Here is an 11,185-nt window from a genome sequence, read left to right on the forward strand (position 1 = left end):
GCAGGACATTCCGCCCTTTGACCAATGAATTTTTGTTTCACATATCTCATATTTCAAAAAAAAAAAAACATCAGCACAAAAAAAAAACATTATGATCAAATCAAATTTCAATGATCAAAGCAATCCCTGTAAAGCAATAGAAGTGAATTAACACATTGATCTCATAACCTTTCACATCAGATACATCTACATAGAAAAGACTGGGCAATTTTTTTTTTTTTTTTTTTCTGAATGAGTCTCTAATTCAACAGTGTTAGCAATTTGATGTGGCATGAGTTCTACTCATGTAAAGATGCACGGTCCACTTGAAAGGTTTGCTGGAAGATAAGCAAAAGTCAGAGTTCCATAAGAGAGGCAAAAAAAAAAAAACACAGCAAACAAGTTGAACTTGAACTGAAGGTGCAGTTTGCGCAAAATGGATCCATGGTGCTGGCACTTTACTCAGCCAGGTTCAGGTTGGGGATTCGGTCCCTTCCCCGACCCCACACGCACACACCGGAAGGGGGACCACACAGCACACTCAGGGACAGCGGCGAAACGTGGTCGGATCTGCAAAAGAAACAAGTATGATTTTTCTTGCAAATAACATTTTTCATTTAAACTGCACCCTTCCTCTTTCTTTCCCTGTTTTATAATCAACAGGACGTTTTTGGGGCCCTTTGTTATATTCACTGCAGGTTCTGGAGGATCACTTGGGGCGTCAGCCCACACATCAGCACTGAGGTTTTTATCTGCTGCACCACAGCTTCCCTTTTCTTGCACTGTCAGAAGGGCTGGGGCAGACTCCTTCTTTACCAAACCTCCATTCACTGCATTTTTGTCAAGTTGGGCCATTCTGTCTCCAATTTGTATGAATGAATCAAATTCTTTTCTAGGTATCAGCAGAATTTCGATTTTTCCTTGGTAATTTGCAGCAATCACTTTCCCTAAAACCTGATCAATTTGCCATTTCTGTTCTGGTAACTTTCCTCTCCCCAACTGCTCTGTGACTGCTTGCATGACAGATTGCTTTTGTGCGTGCTGCACAGTTTTTATCAAATCTAGGGGAATGTGCATCTCTCTCATCTCTGCCCACCTGTAAGTGGCCTTTTCACATTTCTGGGGCACCCACATAGCCATCCCCACTAAGGCAGAATTCTGGGTGAACACTTCTCTCTCTGCATTTTTCTCATTAACATCTGCAAGGTAATTGAACCAGTTAGGTGCTAAAACATTATCAAAGAACCAAAAATCAGCATAAAAATGACACATCTCATGTAGCTCTTGCTTTAAAATCTGACACACATTATACAACGCTGTTCCTTCTACTGTGCCAGAAAACAACATTTCAGTCAATGAATCATTAGTAAAACAAACATGCTTTTTATCTTCAGTAGACACGAATTCAAATGGTGCACACAATTTCATTGATAATTCTTTTACCTGTGGTACTCTAGCCCTGTCTTGCAAGTACCAGATCCATTGTATGATTCTAGCTAGGGGCAGTATTTTCTTCCCTTGTTCTTGAATTACATGTACATAAGTATTTCCTTCTTGCACTGCGCAGAAACCTAAAGTCTGCATTATTTCATTTGCCAAATCACAAGCGCGCAGCTGCATATTATTTTTCACAGTGACCATATACAAAAGTGTTAGGATTTCTCTCAAATGAGGGCTATTCTTTTTCCAAAAATCAAACAAGCTAATGAAACTCGGGGTGTCTTGCTCTAAAATCCTTCGTTTTACTTGTGCATTTTGCAACGGTAACTCGTAAATCACATTCTGAGCTCTCTCATCCGTGTTATCAGTTAAGGAATGCATTTTGGCTGCCAAAAACCCTGGCTCACACGGAAACTCAGTGCAGCTCGGAGCTGTCTTAACCCCCTCATTATTGGAATGGGACAAGAAAGATTCTTCATTTTTATAACTTTCAGCATTATTTTGAATTATCGTATCCTGGCTAATTTGCTCACGTAAATTCCTATTTTCATGTTCCAACTTCCTACATTTCTCCTGCATTTCTCTGTAAGCAGATAAAGGTATCCAGACCTTTCTGTCATCATTACTTCCAAAACACACGTTTTCTACATATATACAACGGGAATTATTTCTCAAAACATTATCAGGCCTTTTAGCTACACATGCATTTTCTTCTGTAATTCCCCAAACAGAAAACAATTCACAGTTTTTCTTAGCACCATCAGGCAGTTCATCAACACATGTATTCTCAGACATGGTCTGCCGTGCTACTGTGATTCTCCAAACAGAAAACAATTTCTGTAATTCTCCAAACAACAAAAAAACAATTACACTTTTAAAGTGTGCACTTAGAAATCTACTAACTCGTCAAACCCCTTTAATCACCTCTTAATGACCGACCCCACGACTCCAGGTACCAATTGTAGTGCTTTCCTCTTATTTAGTTTCTAAGCACTAACATAACACAACAGAAATGCACTTCTGAGGTCAAAGAAGACTTTTATTGTTATTTTATTCTTCCCCAACCACAATGTTTATGAATGAATGACGAATTAGTAGCTTTCAAGTCCGCGTTAATCAAACAAAATATATCAGTTTGCAATATACACAGCAGGTTATATTTATAAGATATTGAATGCAAAGCAAAACAAATACTTCACCGTGTAGGAACTATTTACAGCTACATCTTTCTAAGGTCTGCAAGCTGATGACCCCTGTCAGCCGCGAGAAAGAGTGTCATCTACCCACACGGGATGCTGGCAGCTGGCGCCAAGCTCCAGCACGAGGTCCGGCAGATTCGAATCTCACTCTCTGCAGCCTGTTACATTCGTTACAAAGGTGTGCCCCCTCCTCTCAGACCTGGGAAACTGAGCAAGCCTTTTGGAGACTGGCCAGGTCTCCAAGACTACTCCTGTTCCCAAGCTCAAGGGAAGAGAAACGACGCCCATGTACTCTCTCTTATCAGGTCTAGTCTACTGTGAGAGCAAAACATCTTGGTTCTCTGGTGCAAAAACACAGCTTGGAAAAATACAGAACTCCACGTTAAAGGCAATGGGCAGCTAACCTAAATATCAAATGCAATGTCATGTTAAAGGCAATAGGCAGCTAACCTAAATATCAAATGCAATGTCTAGTGTCATGTCAAAGCCCATAGGCATCTAAGCTGAATACAAAATACAATGTCTTATATCATGTCAAAGCCCATAGGCAGCTGAGCTGAATACAAAATGCAATGTATAATATCATGTCAAAGCCAAAAGGCAGCGGAGCTGAATACAAAATGCAATGTCTAATATCATGTCAAAGCCAATAGGCAGTTAAGCTGAATATCATGTCAAAGCCAATAGGCAGTTAAGCTGAATACCAAATGCAATATATAATATCATGTCAAAGCCAATAGGCAGTTAAGCTGAATATCATGTCAAAGCCAATAGGCAGTTAAGCTGAATACAAAATGTAATATATGATATCATGTCAAAGCCAATAGGCAGAATATCTAATAGCATGTCAAAGTCAATAGGCAGCTAAACTGAATACATCATGTCAAAGCCAATAGGAATGCAATGTCAAAGCCAATAGGCGGCTAGACTGGATACAGCATGTCAAAGCCAATAGGCAGAATACAGAATGTAATGGCTAATGCAATGTCAAAGCCCATAGGCGGCTAAACTGAATACAGAAAGCAATGGCTAATGCCATGTCAAAGCCAATAGGCACAATACAGAATGTAATGACTAATGCAATGTCAAAGCCCATAGGCGGCTAAACTGAACAAAACATACCATGTGCTACTGGTGAACATTGAGCAACTAATATGCGCAGTGGTGAAACACAAAGTCATTGGTCAAAACAAAACTTTATCAAATGGCAGGACAGCCTCTTTACCAATCGTAGTGAAATCCCAGCTCTAATTGAACACTGTGAGCCTCGGCTGCGACCCATAACCATCAGGAAAGGCCCTCCCCCCACCCGATGCTTTCACAACAAACTGATTTTCAGAGTGGAGGCCCAGTGGGCGACAGAGCTGACACGCATGTACTAGTGCCATTACTGGACCCGGGAGACGGCCATTAACCGATAAACCCGATTTATAAGGCATCCCACCTAACTAGGGTCTAACCTAGCCCACTATTAGTCACAATTTTGTCTACTAACCGTTCTCTCTTAACTATACCTTATAAAATCATGCAAACAGTCTCCCCATTTTGATGGCGCTGTGTGTGTTACTGGGGTAGGGATGGGAGCAGATGGCGCAGTGTGCAGATGGTGCTGTCACTTCAGTGCGGCCCTCGGCCGCAAACCATACTGCAATTTTGGCCCCCGAGAAAATGTTTGTGAGTACCCATGAAATATATGTTGTCAGCATGACGCTGTAAGTACATAAAAGAGTGCTGCAACTCTTAAGAGCAATTAAAAATCACGATAACTCATACCCAGTTGCTCCACACTGTCATGAGGTTCATGGGGGTGAAATGAAAGATTTGAGGTACAGTGTTATAGATGGCATAAGCAAGGATGTTAGAGGAGGCAACCAGGAATAAAAGTTGAGGATTTTGGAATCCAGGTACCTCTTGGCTTTCAACAGAAAGAAACTACAAGGGTTGAATGTTAGCAATGAAATGCATGTTTACTTGTAACATAGGGCCAGATGTAGCAAAGGTTTTTGCCCATTCTGTGTCTATGGGAAAAAGTGTTTGTTCATATGGCCCATAGTGTACAGAATACTGAGAGAAAGTAAACGGCTGATTCTTGAAAGTTTTTAAGAGGCTTTGAAGGGAAAGCTGTTTTGTTGATTTTAATACTGTTTTTATTTTTGTTTCAGAAGCTGTTTCTGATTGCCACAAGGAACAGGAGATGCAAATGAGCTATTATTTTCTATCAGATTATCCAAGAAGATGCAGGTTTTGTGCAGGGCTGTTAATTATTAGCCCATTAGGGCATAATGTGATGGGAGTGTTATATATATTTTTCTGAGAAACCAGCCCACTAATGTTGATATTTAAAAGAATGTTGTATTTAGTTTATATTTTATTGTAAGTATAGACAGTCGTAAGGCGAACGCCGAGTGTGCATAAGAAATCATGTGTATAGTTTTGAAAATGGAAGAATGTTAAGAGCGCTCGGTAACTCATGCCCTAAATGAAGAGTTGGAAACAGCAAGTTTTTAATTAAGGACATGTGAGAATAAGCAAACTTTCATGGTTCTTTAAATGTTCTGTTGAATGTGATTTCCATGTCTATGATTATGTACATGGTGAAGGATCCCGTGAGGGTATTTAAAAGTTAAACAAAATAATGGCATTCAGGTTGACAAAGGCAGTTCACTGCCTAAACACACTCTGTTCCCTGTGATGAGCTGATTTTGTAATAAAAGTGAAAGAAACACACACAGTATGCCATTCCTTCATTTGTATTTGTGAAGGGAATGAGGATATATATATATATATATATATATGTAACCTAGTGGTAGTTGCCACTAGCTAGTTATAGTTAGGTCTGCTTTCTATAGAAAGAGCGTATTATGGTTTGCTAAAAACTTTGGTCCAGTTCACATATCTCCACAAAACCTTCCAAAAAAAAGTTCCTCCACCTCCTTTCTGGAAAGTTGTGGGGTGATCTGTCAAGAGGGGGCTGAGAGAAAGGGGGGGCCCAAAACTCGAAATCTCCATATACTTTCCTTAGACTTCTCTAAGGCAGGTTTTAGGAAAAACTGCAAAAAGGAATTATACCAAATTTGGCAGGAAGCTAGATTTTGGTCCACAAATTGAGCTTTTTGTGCTTTGGTGTAAAACCTTTCAGTAGTTTTTAAGTAATTGAGGATGGAAAATAATTGTATATTTTGACAGTTGGGCTTGCAATAGTCCTGAGAGGCTCCCATGAGAGCGCAAAAATCTAAAATGGAGCCCTGTGATCGGTCGAGAGGTCAGTTTGTTCCATGAGCCTTCATGCTGTCGTGGGAGCAAGAGGTTCCCACAAATCCTGCGAGCACTCTGATTGGCTGGCTGTTGGAATCTTAGAAATGAAATGGCACCATTACTTTTTACTGTGAAAAAGTGGGTGTGTTGTGGGAATGAAGTAAAAAAGCTATATAAGGGACAGCAGAAAGGCTTGCTGACCACCTAGATTTAGAGATGAGGTGTCAAGGGATAACTACTGTGAAGATAATAAATGTATATTGTTTTTAACTAATTTTTATGATCTTGCTGGAAATGAGTAAATGAATTCACAATCCATTCTATTAGTAAAAATGGAAATTGCGGTGCTAGTTTTAAGAGGAAGTGTGTAAGAGAAAAGTACTGTGATGAGTTGATAATTCTTATTTCAAAATAATGTTCATGATCATGAAGAGTAGAAATCAGTAGCTGATCTTTGAATATACTGTAGAAGGCACACTTGCTGCTGTCAGAAGGAGTCTTCCTGGGGATGGTGTTTATCAGAGTCTAATACTTACACTAATTAGCTTGGTAAGAGTTGTGAGTAGACTGCAATCTCTTCCAACTCCCTACTATGCACACCCATTATCAGAGAGAGGGGCTCTGGCAGGCAAGGCAGACCCTGTACAGCGTATACTATGCACAGCCACCATCTGGGAGAGAGGTGTCAGTGGAGAGGCCAGTCTCTCTCCACACAGCTTAGTACGCTCACCCATCATCAAATGGAGTGTCCATGTGCACACATTACTATGCACATCCATCATCCGAGAGACAGATCTGACAGGAGACACCAGTCCCTCTCCACTCATTACTATGCACACCCATCATCTGTGAGAGATGTTTCAGCAGAGAGGTCAGTCTCTGTTCCCACACCCTATTACACACACCTGTCATCTGAGACAGAGATGTCAGTGGAGAAGCCAGTGTCTATCCACACACCCTACTATGCACACCTGTCATCTGATAGAGAGGTCTGACTGGGGAGGCCAGTCCATGTATACACCCTAATATGCACACCTGTCATCTCAGAGAGAGGATATGACCCCGTGGAGTTCAGCTGCTCCACCAACTCAGTTTCCTTTCAACTTATGCAACATTCTAATTGGCTAAAAATTGCAAGAAGGGTAATAGATGTTCTCATCTTCATGGTATCTTTAGACTGTATGTTTTCTTGATGCCAAAAAAGTTAAGTATACTTTTCTAAGGCAGTTTTACTAGTAACTATTAGAAAGAGCTGTTTGATTAAGTGCTGTCTGTAGGCAGCCTGCCTGGCCTATATTTCAAGAGCTGAAAGAGCATAAAAGTATAAATCAGTCAGCATGGTGCTGATGTGTATTTGTGACTGCAGGCTCATTTTCACAATATGAATTGCATGCACGCAGACACATGCTGGTAGGCTTGTTTTCATGCTGTGCGTAAATTTTCCTTTTGCAACTGAAACAGTTTATAACTATTATGATAACGTAGCAGCTTTTCAGGATGTACCTATTGACCAGAAATGATGGCAATTAATTCTAGGCATCATAGAATAACATATGGCGAGATGTTCTTTCACAGTGGTGCAAAAGCTGGTTGCAATTTGTGACCAGTATTTTTTTAGAACAGTGTTCAATTTTGTGAACGGACCAAAATTCTGAATCTGAGTGGGTCACAATGAAAACATTAAAAACAAAATGCAGTACATTTCCCTTAAAACAAGTTTCACTGAAGATTGGCAGCAGCTGTGTGGAGCACTGCCAACTCTCCCTGAAACCTTTTTCAACATTCACAAAGAGGACCACTTCCCTTCAGTAAAGGTGTTACGACCAAAACTTGGAGGGCAATAGCGAACTGTGGTCACAAATCATTGTTACATCTCATACTGAGTCGTTTTTTGGAAGGACATCCACAACACACTTCTTCCAAACAGCAATTTGGGATGGAGTTGCAAACCCATTTTTACGAGCAAGTAAAGGTTTACTGACTACCAAAAAGGTCTTTAATACAATGTAAAAAATATTTTTTGTGTAGTAATGAGCGATTTGGACTTTTGGACGGCTTGTGACTGTATAAAACGTTTAGTATTTCTGGTCCACAGTTAACTGTTTTAGAATCTAACTTATCCTGATGCCAATTTAGAGAGCAGATATATTAGGAACTGATTTAAAAAAAACTGGTTGCAAATTGTGTGCTGTTTTTTTTTCAGGAATAATGTCTGATTGTGCAAATTTACCTATATACTAACAGATTGCTTCACAAAATCACCATTCGGAGTGGGTCACAATTTGAATTACCTCATTAGTTTTTTTAGGAGACAGGTCTTACTCCAAAACTGACTCCAAATGAATGCCATCAAAGGGATGGTGGCCTGCTGGGGTCAGCAGAGCACCATGTTTGTAGAATTTTGATAAACTACTGTTTTTTAAATTCAGCCCATTTTCCTTAAATAATACAAGTCTGCATTTGAGAAAAAATACACTTTAAAAAAGTTTAAGAGTTGGCATTGGTCCGCTACACAAACATGTGTTCTTCATTCACTTTGTGAATGGGTTACCACTTCCTTTGTGGAGCCAGTAACCTAATGGTTTGCGACTGAAATTGCGGTCACAGACCATTGATAGATAGCATTCCGAATTTCCAATCTATAAGGGATGCCCTAAACACGCTCCTTCCAAATTGCAATTCAGAAAGCATTTCTAAACCCATTTTGAGATTCGGTAAACAGCTACAGAATTACAAAATGGGGTTACTACATTTAAAAAAAGCTATCTGGTAGTTGCCTGTTATTTAATGAATCATAGGCTTTGTGACCAATAAAGGGCTTCCTACAACTTGCGTAGACTAGTTCTTTTAAAAATTACACTTACCTAACGGAGCCTGAGGTGTTGATAGTTTCAGAAATATAATTGTGCACACCAGTTTTTTTGTTATTGTTTTATAGTTCCAGTATGCACAATTTCTTGGTGCCTGTGGTCATTGCATAATTGTATTTACAACTTTAGTGATGGTGGGATTACAAACATTCTGTTATTAGAGTATATTCAACACTAAACACATAACACGTGTGCAGCTGAACATGTGTAGAAACTAGCTTGCAGTCACGTCTGTCAATGACCTATACCAGAAGTCCACAAAAGTGAGATACAAGAGAGTATGTCCAACCTATTATATTAAAATGCAAAGATAAATTCCTGTAGATATTTTTCCTGTAACATCATTCCTTTAATCTATGAATATATATAGGGAGCTAAGATTGCACCAAGAGGAATGGTGAGACTGTAGGGTTTCTTTGGCCTTCTGAGGTAGATGATATTATATCACTGGCCCTAACCAGCTACAGTATTTTGTTATTAATTAATACTGTGAAGATGAATTTGTTGCTGTCAGTTCAGATAGCCCTAAACCCCACACAGAATGACTAAAAAATGTAAGAAATGAGCTACTCAAACAAGAGCATTTTAGATCTTTCATGAATGGTAATAGATGATTGATCTGTCTAGGGTCCTCCGGCAACAAGTTCCACAGTGAAATTGTGATGAATGGGAATGACTTACCCCCAGCCTTTTTCCTAACATTGTCAATGGGTACCACAAGATGTTTACCAGCTGATTTCTTTTGGGGCAATTGAGAGTCAAAATATACTTAAAAAAAGGGTGGGAGTCATGCATACATTGTTTCTTAGTTCAAATCAGAGTCTTCAATTGGATATGGGAAGTGATGGGCAAGGACAGCATGACCAGATGGGCTGAAGAAACATGGGCGTCTTCTGTAGATTACAATCTGTTCTTACAGCAAGGTTTTTGTTGAGGACTTGCAGCTTATTGCCATTAGCTTTCAAATTCCTCACAAACAGAACATAGCCATATTCTACTCTCGAGCAAAAGCTGTTCTTGCTTTGGTTCCACTATTTTCCTGTGATAGAAGATGCTGACCGTTGAGTAAAAGCTTGAGATGGTAGCTGGATGGCAGGAAAGCCTGATTGATCAGACTGTCCATTAAAATCCGTTATGCAAAATCAATGTGTTATTTGCATTCTATCTGTCTCATGATCTTTTGCTAACAGGAACACCACTGAAGTAAGCCGAGTGTTGACTAGTAGCTGATGCTTCATGTCTCAACATGAAGGCAATGATCTCACCAGTCCACAGGTGTCCACGAGTGTCAAAGAGGTCTGATCGATATCTATGCCCAATGTAAATGCCCAATTAGATGTATATGACTAGTGCTTCCACCTCTTAATATAAGCAATGGTTGTGGCCACTAAGTGACCACCCTTCATGAGATCATCCCGGGGAATGAGAGCTGCATGTAAAATAAAAATACCACTAGTGGTATTTAAATCCAACTGACCTTTACTCAAGTCATTCTCCGGTGCAGATCCCCAGACTTTGGAACTATCTCCTCGACAAGACAGGGCGTGAAGAAAGCAATGCAGCTTTCTGAAAATAATATTTAAAAAATTCTCATCAAACAGCACTTAGGGCCTCATTACGAAGCTGATGGGTCAACTGTTGGCCAGCCGGCCCCCATGGGAAGGAGAATGCTGCTTGCAGAGCTGGCAGTCTCCCCCCCCAGCCCTATTATGATGTTTCTATCGGGCTGACCAGCAGAAGCCTTCGTATTAGGTGTCTGCCGATCAGCCCAGATGAAACAGTGCAGGGGCATTGGCCATGAGGAGCTGAGGCCAATGGCATTGCCCAGGGTGGCCCCTAGCCATAGCAGACAGTGCGCATTCTGAGGGTACTGGGTAGGGGGGGGCCCTGCACTGCCTTTCCACCAACCTGGAGGAAAGAGGCTCATGATCAGCACAGCAGCACTGAACTCAGCACCACCGTGGTTGACGATGACTCCAACTGCCGCCACCTCACCCGGATCTATGGTCCTGGCAGCGGCAGCCGTTCTCTGGCGGTCTGACCGCCAGGGTCGTAATCTGGTGGTCCGACCGCCAGGAGTGCAGTGATCCGACTGCCACCGCAGATTTGGCAGTCCTCGGACCGCCAAAGTTGTAATGAGGGCCCTAGATGTTTATATTCACTGATGTGGTTAACGTTAAACCAAGTATTCTTGCAGTTTTTATATTTTGTTTTCATAACCTGTCTCATTCTCACCAGAACTGTTGCTGGTGATAGCAAATCTGGTTGTACACCTGAGAATCCTCAGATATACATGTTTGAAGTAAAGTGCTCTACACCCTGAGGTCAATGAAGAACTATACAATAGGCCAAAATAAATACCAAGTCCAAACTAACTTTAACTTCTATTAATTGCCACATATCTGCCTTACACAACCTTCCATTCATGACAGGATCATTATT

At 40.6% G+C, this 11,185-nt stretch overlaps 1 long non-coding RNA gene across 1 annotated transcript; it reads right to left on the reverse strand.

The window, feature by feature from the left end:
- Positions 1-200: 200 nt before the first annotated feature.
- On the reverse strand, positions 201-3,827 carry LOC138282808 (uncharacterized). Its single transcript, XR_011201003.1, has 2 exons — positions 2,619-3,827; positions 201-1,178 (listed from the first exon to the last, which is right to left on the reverse strand). It is a non-coding gene; the product is annotated as an uncharacterized lncRNA (long non-coding RNA).
- Between the last annotated feature and the right edge of the window lie 7,358 nt (positions 3,828-11,185).

Source organism: Pleurodeles waltl, chromosome 2_2 (assembly GCF_031143425.1).
Source record: "Pleurodeles waltl isolate 20211129_DDA chromosome 2_2, aPleWal1.hap1.20221129, whole genome shotgun sequence".
Lineage (NCBI taxonomy): Eukaryota > Metazoa > Chordata > Amphibia > Caudata > Salamandridae > Pleurodeles > Pleurodeles waltl.